General features: G+C 40.5%; 1 protein-coding gene and 1 long non-coding RNA gene across 2 annotated transcripts in view; both read right to left on the bottom strand.

Annotated features, from left to right (window-relative positions):
- Positions 1-21,418, bottom strand: part of hs3st4 (heparan sulfate (glucosamine) 3-O-sulfotransferase 4) — an 83,397-nt gene that overhangs the window by 8,865 nt on the left and 53,114 nt on the right.
- Positions 3,928-15,734, bottom strand: LOC133415010 (uncharacterized). Its single transcript, XR_009770087.1, has 4 exons — positions 15,434-15,734; positions 9,928-10,147; positions 7,922-7,962; positions 3,928-6,567 (listed from the first exon to the last, which is right to left on the bottom strand). It is a non-coding gene; the product is annotated as an uncharacterized LOC133415010 (long non-coding RNA).

The raw sequence follows: 21,418 nt of genomic DNA, 5'->3' as shown, positions 1-21,418 counted from the left end.
CACCTGTGTTGACTAAAACTGTATTGCTAAAAATGGTGTTATTGGGTCATTTTCAGTGTTGATAATAAAGAAATCATAACCCAAATGCCAAATCTTATCTGGTTCCAATTTTGGTCCTTCAATAATTTCTGGTCCAACAAAGATGAATGATAAATATAAGTTTAATGTTGTAAGAACAGGAAACCGTCCTAAATCTGTTTTCACATACCTTTTTTATGGTTCGTTCGTGCTAACTCTCATCTAAGAAACAAACTAACAAAACGGTAAAGTTTTAATCCATCTGCTGCTGAAAAAGTAAACATTATGTAAAGGTGCCCTAATAATTTTATATTATCCCTTTGCCAAAAACAACATGCACCGCCCCTCCTTCAAGTCAGTACATAATTGAATATCCCCTATGTAGGTGATTACATTTGACAGAGTCTCTGGCTAATAATCCATATAATGATTGTAAGCAAAAGATTGCCTAAAGTCATGAATAACTGTTTCCCCAGCAGGACTGTTAACGTCAAGAACATTTGAGGATAGGAAGTGACAGCTGGTCCTGGTCAAAACCTTATTCCCCCGATCTCCTCCCGTGTTCCCCTGAAGACTGTCGCGCTTCCAACGGCGGCCAGCCAGCCAGGTACTTCTCTCAGCGCAACCGCCAGACTGTAGCAGCCACATCTGAAGCTTTTTGGACATGAAACATGCTGAAATATGTGGGAGAAATGCTGTGAGGATGTTTGCAAAGCTGTTTCACGTTGCACCATTAGTCTTCAACAGTCGACGGTGGGGGGTGGGGGGGGGGGACAAAACGTCTATTTTTAACTTAAGTCCGCGGAGACAGTGAGAGCGCCATCTTATCTCCAATCAAATTCTCAAAAGGATATTGCTGTCTTTGCTGTCTCCACAGTACACTCTACAAAGCAGGCGCTGCTTTCCCATTTCCATTCTGGAAATAGATAGAACAAACCCAAAAATAATGATGTTACATGATGGCGCATTTGTGATGTAATGCAATTATAATGAGAAACGCTACCGCCACACAGGCAGATAATTTACTTGTTCAATTCCTCTTCTCAGTCTCATCCCGTTGATGATGTGTCCATGGTGGCCTTCCTCTTAGCGGTATCATCCAAATTATGCCTTATACAAAGACAATAATGTTCCCTTTTAACATTGTCAGAAAGATTTATTCAGCAACATTTTACAGTGCTGCATCAAACCACCTGCAGATAAATAAGATAATGACATGACAAAATAATGACAATGAAGATGACAAAAAAAATAGAAAATCATATTTGGTGGTCATTGTGATCATTTTCCTTCCTCTCTTTTACGATAGTCAAGTGATTGATTCCCAATTGGTGTGCTGCGAGAGATCATCAGGTGAGCTGCTTGAAAATTAGCAATTTTTTTTTTTTTTCTGGATGGTGTGCCGTGAGCTTTTCACATATGTGTCTTGGATCAGTAAAGGTTGGGAAATACCGTACGGCTATAGAACCCTCGTAGGTCATACGTGGGCTTGCATCCTCAAAGCCTTATAAGCGCAATTTATTTTACAAATAACACCTGCCCGTTGAAGCATTTCAGACAGACACCTTCACATTTTGTCATTTTTATACTCAATCCTTCCTGGACCTGAAGGTCAGTGTGACACCACCACACAAATGCACTCTATAGTGCAAGAAAAAAATAAACATAGAGATTCAGCAGTTTTCTCCTCACAGAGAAATATTAGGACAAATTTAGCTCTACCATTACACCCGTCGACGCAGAAGAAAAGTGTACCATTACGTTGTTGGGAATCAGTTCAAACTCTTTCACGTTGGTATTAATGCTAAACTTCAGCGATGGTGTAATTACAAACATTTTCCAAAGATGTTATACATGGGCAGTACAAGGTCGCTGGCTAGCTGCCATGGTATACACACAAAATATCCCGAGCACACCAAATAAATTTTGCAACACCCGTTCTGAATAATACAGGATGCTTTTGGGGTTTGTTCCCAGATGCTATTACTGCCTTGAGTGCCCATGCACGCTGCTACGTCAACTTTGCTTCCCCTTCCTAAACTCTCGCCAAAAAAACAAAAACAAAAAAAACCCATCAACATCAATTTATTGCTCGGGATTGGTATTGGAAAAACAAAAGTAAGGGAAATGTGTCTCCTACGCAATTGCTAACCATTTGTGTTGACATGCAAAGTACTCAGGATCAGTATACGGCATGATGGGTGTATTAAACACTATTTGTGCTGTCAAAGCTGTTGCATCACATTAAAAAAAAAATCTAAATTAAAAAAAAAGGGAAAAAATGTCCTGCATCTTTAAGTTAGAGTTTGCGCTAAACGGACTTCAGAGACAAAAATCATTTGGGGCTTGTTAACAACACTCTTGCCTGTGGTGTGTCAAATTTAAAAGTCATTCATTCTGACTTTACAGGGTCTTTAAATGTTACAATTATTCGTAGTTAATGATCAACAAACTTTAACTCTGTTCTTTTATCAAGACGAGACTGAAATGTTTGCACAATCCTTTCAAACTCAGGATAAGCTTAATGTTTAAGAAGACAGTATTTCATCATTTATTTTTAACATGTATCAAAGTATAACTTCAAATCCTGTTAATGCAAACTTCTCTGATTTGGTGCATTTATGGATCAATAATGCATCTACTTATCATAATTAAGAAGGCTTTTTAGTATTCTGCAACATCATTTGCTTGAAAAATGCTGTAATGATTCAAGAATAAATAATATTTTGGGGTAATACCATGACTTTAGTCATGGTATTAAAATAATAATAAAAAAATAAAAAAATAAATAAAAAAAAATTTGAATAAAAATATTATTTTATTCAAATGGCATTATAAATTAGTTTTTGTAACGGTACAAGTGTCTGTTTTTCCCCCCTTTGTTGATTTCCTTTTTTTGTGATTTATACAGCTTAATTTTTAATATAGTAAAATATAGTAATTCTACAAAAAAGGGCAGTTTTCTGGTAATGCTATTACTATTCTCGTTCCATTACGAATTGTTCTTGGAAAAATGCGATTGGACTTTTTTCAGTTATATTATCTTTGTTATAAAATGACCACTTTTTTTCACACACCACAGCACGATATTTGAGCTTAAGCCTTTATTAGTGTACTCATTAGGTCAGATGTCGAGTTCAAAGCGGTAACTTCAGGCTACGCGAAAGCCCGGTGGGTGCAGCGTGAATCCCTCTGTGGACTAATTGCTAATTTTGTTAAACATAAAACCTGAATGGTAATTGGAACAGCTATCTCTATGTTAATGATGACAAAGTCTTGATGAACTGATGCTGTTGGTGGGCTACTTGGATAAAAACAAATTCTCAGTCATTCCAATGGTACTGCTTACAAGATCAAATGCTCGAGTGATAATTTATGGAAATGACAAAGTAACTTCACTGCAAATGTAGAGTGTGGCGTGCGTTAGTTAATTCCATTTCTAGCCAAGAAATGTCATATTAATGAAGGCGTGCTGATACCTCTTGTTAATTAGCATACTGCATTTCACATGCGGTATGAATCATGCATGTTGCTGCGGTACCTGCTGCATTGCCGCCATGCAAGAATGCAAAATGAATGTTCGTTGGAGAGACTGCCTGGTGTTTTATCGCACGTGAGTGAGAAATAAGTGTGCTTATTTTCTCTACTTGAAGAATTTCCATCCCAAAGGACAAAAAGGGAATGAAGCAAAAGTACCAGGAGGTAATAAATTAAGTCTTGATAGCACTGGAGATGTGTATCACTGACTTTATTTTCACGCCGACATGTAGCAAAGGCACTTTAAAGAGCAATCAAACAATGAAGCATGGCAATACTACACTACAGTTTTTTTTTGTTTTTGGCAGTACATTTTCTTTATTGTTCTCAACTTCTATTTAAAAAACAACAAAAAAAAAAAAAGCAGCTTACTACATTGCAACAATAGGAGAAAGCGGTTCATAGCGTGACACCCAGTTAAATGCAGGCCCAAAAAAATCCCAGGTCTCTTTGCACTCTAACTACATTTTCTCCCCAAAGTCATATCCAGTAATCTGCATGGATGAAGCTATGTCTGCTGCCTCCAGCCAAACGTTATAAACTGCTACTTTTATATTGGAAGCTGGTGAAGAGATTGCACACAGGAGCCACGAAAATATATATATGCTGTATATTAACCAGCAAATCGACCGGCGCACGGGTTATGCCGCACTGTGAGGAAGCCACGGGATCGCCTGAGTTTCCTTTTTTTGTTTGACGAGCACAGCTGAAGGAAGTTTTAATTCAAAGGCGCTCGTCTGAATTGTTAAATGTTTTTCGTGAAAAAAGGCGCAATATCAATTAACCACCGAATCGCTGGCTATTTAATGTGAATATGCAATTGTTTATTTTGCGCTCGAATTGATTCATAACGCTACACATCAAAGTCCGTATCAAACAAAAATATGTACACATTTTGACTGTGTTTTAAAAGAGGATAGGCTGATTAAAGATTCTGTTGATGTATGTGGAATTGTAAGTAGAGGAGGTCCTTCGTTCGCGATGGTCCCAACGTACGAGGTTTCGGGGTGACAAATTAGTTTCTGCAGCAGCATGTCGTCAAGGCACCTCAGTTGCCGACAAACATTTGATTGTTTTATATTTACAGCCTAGAAGTGTTTTTCACACTAACGTTTGCTGTAATTGTGACTTTACTACTGTGTTAGCGTAGGTTACTGATCGACTACGGCACTTTCCGATGTACGTAAACATTATTTTCGCCACCGTGAGAAAAGATATCTACACAGTCAACAAAATGAAACAAGGACCCCTGTACTGTAATTATAGATTCATAAAACAAAACATCGTTTGTATCAAACATAATGCACAAACATTTGAAAAATACAGTAGACAGTGTTAAACAAAATGTTCACATCATTTGAAATGAGTATCTGAGTAACTCAGTCATACGTAACCAAAATTAAATGGGCGTCATGTTCAAAATTAAAATATTATATCGATCAAAATTCTAACACCACATTCAAACATGTAAGGCTATTATAACCGATTTCACAAAGCATAACAAAATATGCACCACCTGTGACACAACACGTTTTTCTTTTCGTCTTCCTTTTTGGATTTTATGTGCCTTGTCTAAATCTGCTTTCCTGTTGTTGTATTTTATTTTATTTTTTTCATACTGTGCACTCTTGTTTGACGGTGCTTGATCATATTCTACATGAAATGCAATTTCATTGCTAGTGAATGCCATTCTAAAGTGTAACATTAACTAACATTAAAGTTTAACAGTACATGTGTTGAATTTATGCTCATTACTATTTGAGATCTTTTGTGCAAGAATTGCCTTTGGTATAAAATGATGATTGATTGATTTCGGATTCGGGATGTAATTCAATTCGTGAACCACTACTTTGCAGTTCATTAGCAAATGTATTCAGCTTTTTTTTCTCCTCTGGAACCTAACCTCAGCTATTTACTGAAAAAAAAAAAAAAAAAACAACTACCCATTTGCAGCAATCGGTGTATTTTTGTGCACTTCCGGTAACTCCCTAATATGCCATAAGATGCTACCAAAGTGCCACCTAATAGGAAAGTAGTAATTGTGAAGGAAACTACTGTACATGCCAGCATCAGGTCAATTAATTGGTATTTTTCATGGAAATTGTCTCCAATGGAGATCCGATGTATGATTATGTAGAGATGCATAGCTACGAATCCTATTAACGATCACGTTATTGCTGTTTCATTCGGGAAACGATTAAAACAGCCAAAATACGCCCATTTGGCCTCCATCTAAATAAGCTGTGCATGAATAATTTGGCTGCTTCTCCATGACAGTGCATTTGCAGGGATACTTTCAGGAAAAAGATGCGTCATTTTACCTGCCCGTCGGAGGCAGGGTAGACACGGGCGGTGGCGGTTTTGCGCCGCGACATCTGGAAACAGGCTGCTAAGAATGTTCTAATCATGCAGACACAGCCTAAGCTGCTCCATTATGGGCTAAGCTGACCTATCAGTTGGGCTTTCGCTAATCCAAATTGTACTTTGCCTGCCAGCGCATCGCTCAATTCAGACGCTCAGCCGGGGGGAAGGCTAGGGGGGAACGCAGACATAATTCACCTGCTGTGTGAGCCGCTAGCATTTATAGATATTTATCTTGCAGTGTCATATGTGCAAAAAGCACAAGCTATTTCCACTCCCCCATCACACCACCCCAACTCAGTTCTGCAAACGCTCATTCCCAGCAGTAAATGTTCCATTCTGGTGCCATATGCATGCCTGTTACGACCAGTTTGGTGTGCCTTAAAGAGGCTTTTATTGGGCACATGCTCGTTTTCGTGCTTACATCTGTGTCGAATGGGCCGAGTGACAGGATATGCACGACTTTGGAGAAAGATAGGCATGGTTTAAAGCAGTAGCAAAGAAGAATTGGTTGATTTTTTTTTTTTTTTTTCTTTCTTTTTTTCTCTCCTGCGTTGCTCCTCTTCATGGCTATTTGTTGATGCCAGGCCAACTTTGTTCTGGTGGACCAGCCAGGACACGATGTGTTAGCGCTGGTGTCTGCTATGATTCCTTTTGTTGGAAACAACAGTATAATCAACAACAACAAAAATTTGAAAAAGAATAAAGAAATCATACATTAAATTGAAAATTAATAAATAATCATCAGTAAAGTCAGCACTGTATGGTGGCACTGAACTCGATTCAATTCACAATAAGTGGCAGTTTGGCAAATTTGTGAACAATTCATCAAAAAAGAGGCTTCGAGCTGCTTAACGCCATGCCTCGTTGAAGCTGACTGTCAAACTAAACGTAAAACGAAGAAAATTACACGTTTTGTATTAAAAACCAGCAAACTATGTTGCCTTAAGAACGGCCCGCTAGCTTAATGCTAACATATAATGGAAAATGCCAGTGACATGCTAATGGTTAGCATCGATAGTATTCGTCACAAATTTAGAACCCTTTGAGCGATTAATATTTGAACATAAAAAGTGGAGCAACACATAGACATAATATAATAGTCATATATTCTTTATCCTCTATGAAAACTGACTACTATAACAGCAGCTTAATCAGTTGTTGTAGTACAGTAGAAGTCTATTCAATTCATCAAAGCTCATACAGCTAGTGTCACGTCTTGTGTTTTCTCTCTGTCCCCTCTTTTTGCCTCTGGCCCTCCTCTATCTAACCTGTAATTTTCCAGACATATCCATCATAATAACCACAGAGGCAGTACTGTGTATGAAAGTCCCCTGTGCCACAGAAAAACTGTTTCATTTCATTTTCTGTCTGCACTCTACATGAGTGTATTTTACTGCCTCCTGGTGGTCAAGGTGGGCACACCAGAAGGAGCGCCACACTGAATTGGATGCAAATTTAATGCACAAATTCGGAATTTGCAAATTTCCCCATTGTGGGACTATTAAGGGTTATCTTATCAAACTGTTTAATGCTGTACAGTCTATTTAATTACGTTATTGCGCGATGTTTTCATAAAGTACTATTTTATTGAATGCTATTTTCCTTATTTAAAATTGGGAGGCTGAAACGGATTAATGACATTTTCATTCATTGATCTCAATGCAGAACGATGATAAGGATGCGAGCGTGGTCACATAACAAATTAAACTTGCATCTCAAGGCACAACTGTACTTTTCCATTTAAAAGTTAGGATTGGACAGATGAGGGTTGCGTGGCATAAAAAAAGCGCGCTTCAGTTTGTTTTTTCTGCCCTTTTGCACTGAGGTCAGGCGTTGGTAACCCGTTTTAGTCGGCGGCAGCTGCCATGATAGCGAATATCAGCAGCACGCAGTCGACTCGGCGGGAACGCCGCTCGCCTGGCTGACATGACTCAGGGGAAATTAATTTGCTACAGTCATAAAACGCTTGGTTATTTAATCACTGTTAGATTTAATCTCACACCTTAATCGCATCGGGTAGCTTCTCCGCCTGGAGCTTTATACCTGCAAAAAGTATGAAGGGATTAGAGTCAGAGCAGCCTGTAGGAGGGGGGTTAAATAAAATAAAATAAATGAAATAAAGTATGAGTGGGTTTGCAGTGCAGTCATGAAAGCAAATGTAATAGCCAGCAAACAAGCACTCCATTAAACGAGAGTGCCTCTCTCTTAGAGAGTGACATCTAATGGCATCTGGGTTTTTTGGGTTCCCGCCATGCATATTTAATGATGTCCGGATCAAAGCGCGGCGAGCGCCTTCCCGCCCTCACCGGATCAAAGAATTCTTGCTCGCGAGCGTGACACGGCGGCCGACCTCAAGCGTGTCGGTGGGCCCGGCCCGTTTGCCACGTCGCTGCCTCGTCTTGCATTCCCAGCAGTAGCGCCTCTGCGCGCGGAGGAAAATAGACGGGCGACACCTCAGCTGTGAAATGGCTGACGCAAAGCCCAGCATCTCGCCGCTTTTCAGTAGCGGAGATGGGAGGAGATACGAGGGTGTAATCCTTGAATGGATCTGGCGAGAGCCCCCTCGGCCCCCTTTGAGCGGCTTGTTTGAGCACTTCCACTAAAGCCCCCTACACACATAAACAAACACGTGCACACACACGCACACTTAATCTGCCCGGCAGAGGTAGTTTGACGCAGCAAGTGAATCTGCCACAAACATACATCACAAATGCAGGATAATGTTGTGCTGATACACAGATTAATTTGTGTAATCCAGGCTGCCAACGGCAAATCTTAAAGGGAAATGTGTCAAATGTTTATAGATAAAATTAAACCATAATCTCTCAAGTCTTTCCTTTTTCTGCTATTGTCCTCACATGTTCCGCTCTACTGTATTCGGGAAGGCAAGTAGAGGGAGATCAAATAGAGTTTTGTTTACATAGAAACATAAGCGGCGCACTTTGCGAGCTATAAATAACGCTGTGGCTGGACGTCTAATACGCCCCTTGGCAGGGCAGCGCTTCAGTCAAGTAGGCACTTGATGCCACCTGGCTACAACTGCTGCATGAGTCGGCAACTCGTCTTTCGTCAAAAAGCATTCACATCATTTTTAATTGTTCTTTTTAATGGCTTGTGTACAACATAGTCTGTGACTCTGGAGAGTCTGTGCACCCACTAAGTGTGACATTAAACAACCAAGTAACTTTTTTTTTTGTCATCTGTCCCTTTCTGAAAGTGTCGGGCAGCTGTTCTGCACTTCCGCCCCACTTTTATGTAAGTCCCATTTACATCATAGCTGTGCCCTCACGCACAGTTTATCCACCCGTGACATGATCAGCTGGGCTGAGTGAAGGTCCCGAGCCCCTTTCAAGTGTTCTCCACGACACACTGGTTGCGATAATCTTTGAAAATAAATAAGTTACAAATGATTTGATTTTGAAAAGATGCACTAAAAGTGCATGAGTGTGTGGCCTTCGCAACGTTAAGCAGTAACGCAATGGTCATGGTTTATTAGCTTGAGTTATTTAATAGCCACTCACCAGAGCAAAAACACGTGCGGCGCAGACGCTCTGTAACTTCTGCTAACAACCCAGGCTGAACTTAGCTACTTGCTGACAAAGATCTTGGTCTCTCAGTCAAGATGTGCCACTTCAACATACTTCCTTGACACCAATTACTACTTTCCTATCAGCCAGGGCTTTGGTGCCGTCCTATACTGTAGCAGCATCATAGAGCATTACCGAAAAAGCAAAAAAAAAAAAACAGAAATAAAAATACGGTGAGAGCCGCAAATGCCTGAGGAGAGGTTCCACAGAAACAAAACGTGAATAGGTAAATTTGTGAGTTTGTGAACCGTGAATAGGTGGGGCTTCACTGTCTTGAAAAATTGTCACACAGAGGCACTAAGTATCATACAGACATATCCACGCCGCCCCCCCGCCCCCCCATGGGCGTGACACCCCTGCTATCATGTCAAAGCCAAAAGGTAAGCGGAGCTTCACTTAACTTCTGATAAGTTGCACTTACTTGATTGTTCAGTGATGTTGTTGACGCGGTGGCAAGGAGTGTTTGCCTTCGCTGATGTCCATGTGCCACGTACGCAGTCTAGCGTACTTTTATCATCTTTAAGTCCTCCTTGCGTTTCACCCTCCCTGACCACGTTTCTTCCTCAGCCAGTTCTCTGAAACGTGTGCCGTATTTTCTCGACTTGACGACGATCTTCACCGTGTTCCGCGGTAAAGATTACCTGCAACGACCTTGTTTTAATTTGCTTGTAAACGCAGCGAATGCCTTCAGCGGTCTGTACGAGCATAATTACGGACAATAACGAACTAAATACCTCCCACCCTTTGAGGCCTTACGAGGTGTCCATCTTAGATGAGCTCGGGCCCAAAGAAGCCGGCGGCGTTTCTGGGTGTTGTTGATGAATGGCTTTTTCTTTGCATAGTAGAGTTTCAAGTTGCACTTACGGATGAACCTTTTGTGATATTACGGACCGTAGATGATGAAATCCCTAAATTCCTTGCAATTGTACGTTGAGGAACATCGTCCTTAAACTGTTGGACTATTTTCCCACGCACTTGGTGACAAAGAGGTGAACCTCGCCCCATCTTTGCTTGTGAATGACTGAGCAATTCAGGGAAGCTCCTTTTCTACTCAATCATGGCACCCACCTGTTCCCAATTAGCCTGTTCACCTGTGGGATGTTCCAAACAGGTGTCTGATGAGCCTTCGTCAACTTTCTCAGTCTTTTTTGCCACCTGTGCCAGCTTTTTTGGAACGTGTTGCAGCCACAAAATTCTAAGTTAATGATTATTATTGTTTAACAAAACGTCCAAACGTCATTGGAATTGGGGTTGTATATTATCTGAAGAGCTTTTTTTTTTTTTTTTTTTCCACCCCCGACCTGACAATCGGAAATGTTAAACCTGTTCAATATTTACTATGGCAAATCGTTATTTGTGTGGTCAAAACCAAGTTTGGCTGATTCACGGACTCTCTGATTGTGACATGAAACCGATCGATAGCCAAATTGAAAGCGACCTGAACTGGAGTTTTATCTGGATACAAATGGACATTAAGCTGCTTGTCACACGTCAGTCTCAGTACTACGGCGGATTTCTGGTGTGGGGGAGGAGACTCGCGTTTGTCCATGGAAACATGACCTCGTGTGGGTGTGCCGTGTTGGTCGTTTGGAGTACGCCACACACGGCAGTAAGAACACCCTTGGCGACTTTATTGCTCATGGTGTGTGGGGTCTCTCACATTTAAATAATATAATTAAGATGTTAAAAATCAGTAAGTGTGTACCCCTGCCTAAGGGAACAGAATGCAAAACAACAGACTGTGTCAACAGGAACAGATTGAATTACATTCAAAATGAAACTCACACCGTAAACTACTTGCAGTGAATTGTCAAATAAACAAACCGATGTATACAAAATAATAAGAATAAGTACAGTATTTCATATGTAACATCTTCTTTTTAGGAAAGTGCATAATCAATATTACCGGTATGTCTTCCTTTTTAGGAACTAAATGATACAGACAAGTGCAACCGTAACAATTTGAACAGTCTGAATATATAAGGCCGAGAGGATACATTTGGTAAAATAAATTATTATCCTTATGAACAGAGCACTTATTAATTACTTAAAACCATTCGCTATTCAATTTAGACACCTGATCCCGGTTCGGCAATGCACGGCCAAACTGCATTGCGTCTTTCTGTCATTTTTCCCCGAGCTGATGCGAGCACAATGAAAAAGCTTTTTTTTTTTTTTTTTTTCTTTTTAATTAACGAAATGTGTTATAGCCGCCATGTACCATACGTCTATTCAAAGGTGTGTGTTTTATCTCGGAGAGCAGGTTTCTATCATCTTTTGTCTGCGCAGCCCTGAAATGGACCCGAAGACGACGCCAGCACCCACCCCCCGCCCCCCATCTCGCTTGAAAGAACCGCTCACTTCAGTCGGCTCTCGCAAATGGAATTTGACACCAGGGTGTGTACTTTTGTGCAATAAATGAATCGCCTAATGACTCTTGCTCACATAGGCGATATATTCTGGTGATAGCGACTTCTGAGAGGCTTTTGCTGAGACAAAAGGGTAGTTCTAACACATCTTTCACCAATCTTTTTTATTTTTTTCTTTCTTTTAACCCCAAATAGTATCTCGGGCAATAACCGTGTCAAAGGTCCTGACAACTTTTGCTGTAGGTCTTAGCTCTCCATTATCAGCTCAGTGCGGCTCTAGACAAGTGCTAAAAGGGCAAACGGTTTGAGTCTGACCTTGGCGGGAATATTCAGCGTCGCATGCGTGTCGTCTGATGTCAATGATGTTGTTATTATTGGGGGTGAGAAACGCAGCGTAATCCGTGGTAAAGGTACGATGTCACGATACGATGATTACGTGATGTATATTGGCGGAGTAGGTCACTATCAAAATATCTGAGGGGAAAAACCTGTATCAAAATCTTCACTTATGTTCTATGGTATCGATCTAATGCAATGCTACGCTAACGCAGTAGGAAAGTCATAATTACAGTAAATATCTGTATAAAAAAAAAACAACAACCTTGAAAATGTCAGTACCTTCGTAAATCGAGGATCCCCTGCAAGGATTTGTTTTTATCGTTCGCATTATTTTATCATTTCAGAATTATTCAGTTATTGGAGAAGTCATTGCCTGTGTTCCATTTAAAATCTTTAAATCAATTTACACAAAAGATGAGCGGTTTTGTTTTTCTCTTCCTTTACTGTACCCAATTTGAACCATCACCTTAAACCGAGGTACACACTGAACTGTGATTTTTGACTTAGTTACGAGGCACTATACCGTGCTACCTTGAGATACAACTTTAATTTGTTCCGTGACTACGCTCGTAATATAAAACACTCATATCTCATATCATCCTTTCCAGGCTCCCAAAAAAAAAAAAACAACAACAAATAATGTTGTACTGTGTTTGAAGGATAATTCTATAATGTTGAACTTTATATGAAAAAAAAAGCATGTAGCAATGACATAATTAAATAGAATGTAAAGAATAAAACTGTTTGCCACATTTCGTCAATTTAATGGACTTTGTACCGCTCGTGGTGTACACGCATTGGCCACCTTGGGGCAGTATATCCAGACATCGAGACACACATGAAGAAGAGTTTCCAAAATTACTCCGACAGTTTCGATATCTGATCCTGGAGTAGCGATACATTGTCGTGAGAGAAAATGATGCGATTTATCACAGTATTGACAATTTAAGGTATACAGTTGTCTAACTTCACTTCAACGCAGATTGTTTTCGGAATCAATTACAATCAATTTAACGTTGAACCGATTATACCTGTACCTGGTATCCCTTTATATTATACCTGTAATGATGCAGCACAGACAAAAGTAGTGGAACATTACTTTGCACCTACATGAGGGGAACGTGAAAGGAAATATAGAGTTGGTTTTTTTTCCCCCCTGTTTCCCAGCACGTTGATTTTTTTGTTGCTGCCGCGGTTTAATGGAGCAGATGTTGTCGTAATTAATATTACACACCACAGTCATCCTTCATACTACAAGGATGTTTAGGCTTCATTGCCTGAAGTGAACCAATTCAAACTGCTGGCCTCGCCCAAACACTTGGATGTTAAAGAAAATACAAATGGAATGTTTTAAACCTTGGGACGGGGAGGGGGGATAATCTCAATGGAGTGACTTTTTAATGGACACTTTTCATATTGCGGCGTAGCAGTTAAAAGCTTGTCGGGAAGAATGTTCCTCTCAATTAATCTTCACACTCGCTCACTCGTTCGCATGATCACTTTTCAAAACGCGCCTTTTTTTCCCCCCAATCAACACGCGGCCATTGCTAATCTCATCAAGTCACATGGATTGCTGCGCTAAAGCTGCCATCGATTTACATGATTTGCATGTTACATTTCGCCGCTTGTAACCAGCTCAGTGTGCTGCTTGTCTGGAAGGAAGTTGGGTGAGGCGTGTGGATGTCGGGGTCACATTACGGGAAATAACATTACCTTCAATTACACGGCATTAAAACAACTCTTAAGATGCATTTTTTGTTACTTTGATGATAAACATATTTTTTTCAGTTATTGTATAAAATATTGCGTTTGTGAAGTTTTCATTTATTGGAGGACTTACTGCTAGCAGTTTCAATTTCATTTTAAATGTCATACAGCTTGCCCCCACTTAATTTGTATTCAACAGGAAAAGAATTATGAAACACCACTGCACTGATGTCATTTTAACAAACCGATAACTTTGAAAGCCTGCAGCTCTTCAGTTGATTATCTAATTTAGCAGCCACGCCCAAGAGTTTGAAGGACACGTTGATGGACTTGGTCGAGAACGACTTATAAGATCAGAAAAATTTAACTGTTTATGTTTACGACAGCTAAATGTGCAGTTTGTAAGAAGCACGGCCTATCTCAGGAGCGTTTTGTCAAGCATGGCAATAAAGCCTGTAATTATTCATGTCGCTTAAGTGCTCTCGAGTAGAACAGCTCGACGGGTTTGACTGACTTGGCGGTCCCGCCGCGAAAAGAAAATAGTGCTTGTTTTGTTGTCGAGACAGTTGGAAATCGGGGGCGGGGAGACAGCAGCTGTACAAAACACAAGATATGTTTCGATGTATGATGGAAGTAGAGACTTTATGGCCCTTCCTAAATACACCCAAGTAGCACCGAAGAGTCGGATCATTTGCATTAGGATTCAAGTTTATGGCCGCATCCTCGCATGCAAATGCATCCTGAAGGAGCGCCCACCCAAATGACATCGTCTACAAAGGCTGCATTCTCTTTTGTTTCGCAGTGTTATGCTTTTATTTGCTTTATGACAGCCGCTTTAAAAAACCCACATAGATGCATAAATTATGAGTGGCGCAAACACGTAGAATCTTTTTTTAATTTCCAAGAGCTATTAAAACAAACATGCACAAAACAAAGAAAAATGACCACTTGTAAAGTTGATTGTAAAATCCTGAATTGCTAAATAATTCTATTTCACCAACCAGAGGGGGGGGGGTCTCCTTGGTTTACGATGGTCCCGACATACGGTGTATCAAGGTTCCCAAGGTGTAGTTTGTTCAGTGATGTATGAATACACGGTCACCGGCACAAGAAGGCACGCTCAGTTATCGCAGATTCTTTTCTATTCGTGGCCTGTAGGTATTTTTTTCATACACACTTACTGTAATTATGACTTTAAAGGGGTGGTTTGCTGTTTTAAAAAAAGCCAAAAACAAAAAAATCTTTCTGCAATTATTAATTGAGACTGATGGAAATGTATGGTTTTTGCCGTAATGGAGAACATTTTAAATGGCAACAGGTTGAAACTTTCTTGCTTGCAGGAACAATAGCAGGTCACATGTTTAAAGGTTGTCCCAGTTTAAAAAAGGCTGTAAAATATTCAAATAAGTATTTTAATCGTAATAACCCCCTGTTGATCTTGGATTTATGTCTTTGATCTTTTTTTACGTGTAATCCCTCGCTAATCTTTCCTGAGGTTTCGCGATCACTTACTTTTTGAGGCGTTTCGATGATGTTTTGTGGAAGTGCCTCTATCGTCGTTCAAGACGACAATTCTCCACCCACGCTCCGAGCGGCATGAGAAAAAGGGGCCGTGTAGTTGTCGTTTAGCCCGACTTTGACAAAAACGGCACACGGTGTACACACACTTCCTTGTCTCACTTCCGATGTTGACACTCTTTTAGAAGGAACCCGCTGCTGTCTCAAACAGTAGTTATGAGGCAGTTTTGAACAGCTGTCAAGAGTGCATCATTATTGTTGCTTGCGGAAATTTGCACTTGACAAACAGCGTAGCGAATTCCGACCACATAGCTGACATAACACTCCGCCTCTAGTCTGATGTATTATTTACATATAGGGAAAACACTCAACCTCTTTGAATGTATGTCACACGGAATTGACTGAAACTGACACTGTGACCTCGCCTTGTGGTGTCAAATTGCTGTTACTATTCAACCAGATCTGGACCAAAAGGTTTAGTTTGCAGTACGCCACTCCGAAAAGTCAGTCAAATTTCAGGATGAAGCCGAAATGTGCTAACGTTTACGGGTAATCTTAATTTTACCTTCTGCAAACAACATAGTTTGGCTTAATCAAACTCTGGTGACATCACACATGATAACGGTTGGAAAAAATGCTCTAGGAACAATAGTGAAACAATCTCTAACAATGGATGAGTTAAAAAGATAAACATAAAAAAAAAAGAGTTAATGCTTTCAAATTTCGAGGGTTTTTGTGAGACTTCTAAGGCACATCTTTCAGAAACGGGTCAGTTGGGATTTAAGGCTCCACTGCTTTAACTTTTCCCCGTTTTATCTACTTATTTTTACACAGTCCAGGGTATAAAATCACATCTGAACCTTCCAGCTGGCACCGGTGATCAATTTCCAACTTAATGTCTTGTGTTCCGTCAAAACATTCAAGTTTATGCTTTCATCGGAGCTCTACAATAAACCAGTTGGCCCATTGTCAAGCGAGTGCCAACGTCGCTCGAGTAGTTTCATTGACCTCCAAATGTGATTAGGAGCGAACATTTGCCACGACGTCTGTGCTGGTTGGCAAGCTAGCGCCACTGAACTAGTTGCCACTGTTTTGTTTCAATTAACATGTTGTGTCCTAAATTTGCTGAGCATTAGGCTTTTTCAGTAACACCACCCCTCCGCAACGCCACCATAGCCCCTCTGCGTTGGAGAGCCAACTAATTAACAGCTGTGCTGACACTTAAACGTGGTGTGTTTTACAGTTTTCATTAAATGTGTCAAAGTCTTTTAGCGTACCGTAACCCTATCACCGCGGCGACCGAACTGGGAATTTGTAAACATCGAACTGTTATCAATCTGTGTTTTATTCTTAGTGGTAACAAAATGTCAGTGATAAAACAACGCACGCAAAAGGTCATGGCTGTTGTCTCGAACTGTAAGTGCCCCGAGAGAAGAGGCTACAATATGAACCGGTGAACTAATTAATGGGACTCGGCTCCTGTGAGCTGCATTGTAGAGGGGAACAAGTAAGGTGTAGCCCTCCACCGAGGCGAAACTATTTCTGGATCCAAGGGAAATGTAATAAGATCTTTAGAAGCGTAACAAATGGCAAAATATGACCATCTGAAAATGTTAAATGAGATTTTCCAGGTTGAATTTCAATTAAAATTGGGTTGGATTCCAATACAATTCATGTAGATTATGTTCAACTCCAGTACCGCAGGCTGTTCATTACAATAATCAGTTGAGAAAATGCCATCTGCCATGGTTTGGAGTTTTCGCAATGAACTAACAAACTCGTCCTGCACTACCTTGGCGTGTTTCATACCCCTACACAAGGTCTCATGGAAATTGTAGGTGGAATGTTATGTCGGTAACAAACTAGCATTCAAATACACTTAGTTAGGTAAACTAATCAAAAAGCCAACCCAGTGAAAACATAACCTCCTTTTTATATTTTATCCCGTGCGCGGAAGGAGGCGGCCTTGGATAGACCAGCTTGCTGGGTGCGCTACACAAGTTTTTCTGATTGCCAGAGTGGCATTGAGGGCACTTGGAGGAGAGTTATGTAAATTCTTTACAGTTAGAGAGACCTCTGTCTATAGGAAGGGCCTCGATAGACCAAACATGTTATTTTCTGATCGCATCCAGCCTTCCGTAGAGGTAAATTTCCATTACAAGCACCCAGAATGAAATTGTTTGAATAGTTTGTCATAGTGATAATAGATTCATATCAAAATGTACTGTAGACAAAGTCAAGGAAATCAAAAGACAAGCCCAGTAGCTCATCTGTAAGGACTTGAGCTTTGGGACTGGAGGGTCACAAAGATCAACTCCCGCAGCTCAAGAGGGACAACACTGATTGCGCGCACCTTTCAAGCTGACGTCCCACCTGGCATGCCTGCATGTGGTGTGATTTGGTTCTGTGTGTGTGGTGTGCAACACAAATAATTAAAGTAGCATTTACGTTAAATTTCCCCTCGAGGGATTTTAATGAGTAAAAAAAATGACATTAAAATTTTAATCTCAGAAAACAAGTTCCCTGGTACAGGTAGAGATTTAGGGTTTGTCAAAGTACCGCACACAGAATCGGTTTCATAGTTTTGGAGGTCACGAACATACATAGAAATGTAGACAAGCTTTCGGTAAACAGACAAACAAATAAGTGCAAGTGACGTTAAGGTGCTCCATCCTGCATAAGCACCTTGGCACAGGTCACGAGTCAACAATGTTCCAATATGGGAATATATGGTGCACAGGATGAAATAAATACATTTAGTAGAAAAACAAAGAAATCAAGTGAAGTTAGGATAACCAGAAAGTCAAAGCCATCAACGATGAAAATGTAACCTTCTTGTCACAGGTAATGAGTCAAGTTGTTCTCAAATACCGGCAAGTACAACACATAGGATGACCTTGCTCGTGGCACACTTGATTGTCAGCACAAAAAGTGAGTAAAACAGTTGAAGAGCTTAGCTCATCAGCCCTCCTGGCATTCCCTGGCTGGAGTGCCTATTAATGTTAGATTGTCATTCTGACGGGCGCGAGGAAGAGTGGGTGTTCATAAAGATAAGCAAATGTGCGGCGTAAACAATATACCGGCCTGTATAGGAGAGCGTTGCTTGACGTGGTGGTTTTAGCGGATCGACTGGCTCCTCTTCATTAAAACAAAAATGCCTCCTCTTCATTAAAACAAGAACCAGCTGAAAATCATCATCGGTAAACTTGGATTTACTATAGGGAATAGCATTCTATCACATAAAGGGCCGATCGGAAATAGCCATCTTGCTCTGCATAACAATGACAGATCCTTGAGTGTTTTTAAATCTGCCAAGAAACGCTACAAAGGGAGAGCGGGAGATGAAAGCCCGATGTTTCTGACGTACAGTATTAGCATGTATAAGCGTGTTCTCATTCTTCCTGTCAAGCTCTGAAGGCCTCAAAAGAAACGCACTTTGTTTCACGCAAGGTTATCCAAGAGTTGTTCCCTCCCCGCAGTTCTCAGCAACCACTTATTGTTCTTTAACATGAGAATGAACCTTGTCTAAATGGCTGTCATTTTTCCTACGTGTAGCGAGTTGAAAAGGTTGCGCAAAGGCAACGGCGCGGACATTACCCTCACAGGCTGAAGTGTTTTTGATGGCTGCCTCGACTATGTGGCCTGCGTGAAATCTGGTGGATGAAAGAATGCGAGGCGAATGTCAGTCAAAGCGGCTACATAGCAACTAAAACATAATGCGGATCAAGGCCCGAAACTTCATAAGAGCCAATAAGAGATAAATATGCCTCCGACTGATGCCGCAGACTCTGGCACTTTCGCAGCACAGCAATTAGCCTGCCGTCGCATCAAAGTTCTGAACGCAGAGATGCTCTGCTCGCAGACGAAAATCTTTGACCTTTTTTACTTTTAAAAAGCTTCGAGCCATGTTCACGTCCCTGTGCGAACCGATCCTGTGACCTCCCAAGAGAGGCAATGCAGGGTGCTGGTGACTTTTCACCTCGCTGTTCATGCGATACAGCGAGTGGCCTTTTTATGAAGCAGAAAAACAAAGCATGACCTTTGGAGTGATCTACAAGGAGCGTTAAAACTGACCTGTTATTGCAATAATTTGACTCTTGTCAGGAAATCGAGATAAAATGTGCACTTGAAAGGTGGCAACAAATACATTTGATAAAAGGGTGAGGTGAAAATTACAAAGGCGTAATGACGACTGCACCGAACTTGGTAAATAGAAATTTAGAAGGTGAGATTGAAGAAAGAAAAAGCTGAATTATATGACAGCAGTAAAGTTTTTAAATGTCTCCATTAGTTTGGGAATTTCCTCATGACATATGCATACTTTTACAACTTGTAGGAATTTTTGAAATGCTGAACATGTTTGTAATGATTTGAATGAGTTGTGAAATTGTGAATATGACGTGAATTTGTTATATTTCTAATAAATTGAATGGTTTTGGTTCTTGTGGAAAATTTGGTATTCTGGGAACGTGAATAATAAGAGTGATAAACATAAAGCACTTTGGTGCAGAATGAGCATTTGCACAGTTGTGACTTTACTACTGCATTAGTAGGAATGGGATTCCGTCGCAAAGCAAGGATTCCCTGTACAAATCCTGGTATTGCGGGCATTGAATAGTTGCGTAAAATCTGCGGCATAGTAAATCAGTGATGCCAACCCTCTTCAATACAACTTAATCCGTCCGTACAACTCAATATTACGTGCATCAATTAAGTTTGCATCTCCTGAAAAAAGGACCTTTCCTGAAGTGGTTCCCACAAAGTCAGAAGCATGCAATTGTCTAAGGGGTATGTTTCAATACTCCTTCCCATTATCGGTAGTTTATAAAGTCTCAATAACAAAATAGAAGGGGATCAATAACAGAGCCCTGTGAGACAACTAAGTTTATTAGGTAAGAAGTGAAATATGAGTGAGCAGGTTCCGTGTAGCAAGCTGTGCACATATTGTGTATTGGTGCACTGTTGGCTTGGATGAATTTCCAAGCAAACAGTAACATTAAATATGGATGTGTTTTCTTCCAAACTGTGTAAAGTGTATCTGAGCAAGTAACGGATAGTTCACATCGCGATTGAGACAAAGGCTATTGAAGCAAAACAATGCAGTCCTTTGAGAGACTATGATCACAGCAAACAAATATCCACACGCATCCTGGGTGAGGAGGCCCAAAATGCAAAACTCGATGGATTCTAGTATCTAGGACTTGATTGTATCGAGAAACTTATTCTGCGGTAGTGCTTTTCCCCCACGTTTCTTTTAATACGTAGTAGTATAAACCTCCATGCCATAGCTGTGAATCTAATAGATGTAAATATTGATTTACCCGTAAACGTGTTGACAGTAAAGGGAGAGAATATCTACTGCTGACTTGATTGAGCAATTAAAGACAGCGGAGCTCTCGAAGAATGTTCATGTTGAGCTTCAGATAAGAACCTACATCCTGTACTTAAGATGAGTAATGGCTGTGGGCTGGCCAGGTGATTTCTTTTTTTTTTTTTTTTTTTTTTTTTTTTTTAGTGACTTCATAATTTAGCCGGTCGAGGGAGACATCACCTTGACAGAATTATTCTTCCAACATACCCCCCTTGTTTTTAGGGTTCTAGACAGGTCTGCCCTCGAAATCATGACTACATTATTGCGTGAACATTTTTTTTTACCGGCATTACCAGATAACTATTAACCCTTTATTGCTCAGTGACTGTTTTTTTGTCAATGTCTTTATGTCTCAAAAGTGTTCTGTCAATTGACTGTCTGTTGTCGTACTAGAGCGGCTCCAACTACCGGAGACAAATTCCTTGTGTGTTTTTTGGACATACTTGGCAAATAAAGATGATTCTGGTTCTGAAATTGACCAATAGGGTCAAATGTCAGTGTTGTTCCTATGAATTTAGAACCTATCCGCCACCAGTTTATGAGCTTGGGCGCTAATTCAAAGTACGAAGTCGATGTAACGGTGCACAGTAGGGAATGATGGTAAGTGT

This window comes from Phycodurus eques, chromosome 16 (genome assembly GCF_024500275.1).
Source record: "Phycodurus eques isolate BA_2022a chromosome 16, UOR_Pequ_1.1, whole genome shotgun sequence".
Classification (NCBI taxonomy): domain Eukaryota; kingdom Metazoa; phylum Chordata; class Actinopteri; order Syngnathiformes; family Syngnathidae; genus Phycodurus; species Phycodurus eques.
The sequence above is the reverse complement of the archived record's forward strand: the minus strand, read 5'-3'. Positions and strand labels throughout refer to the sequence as shown.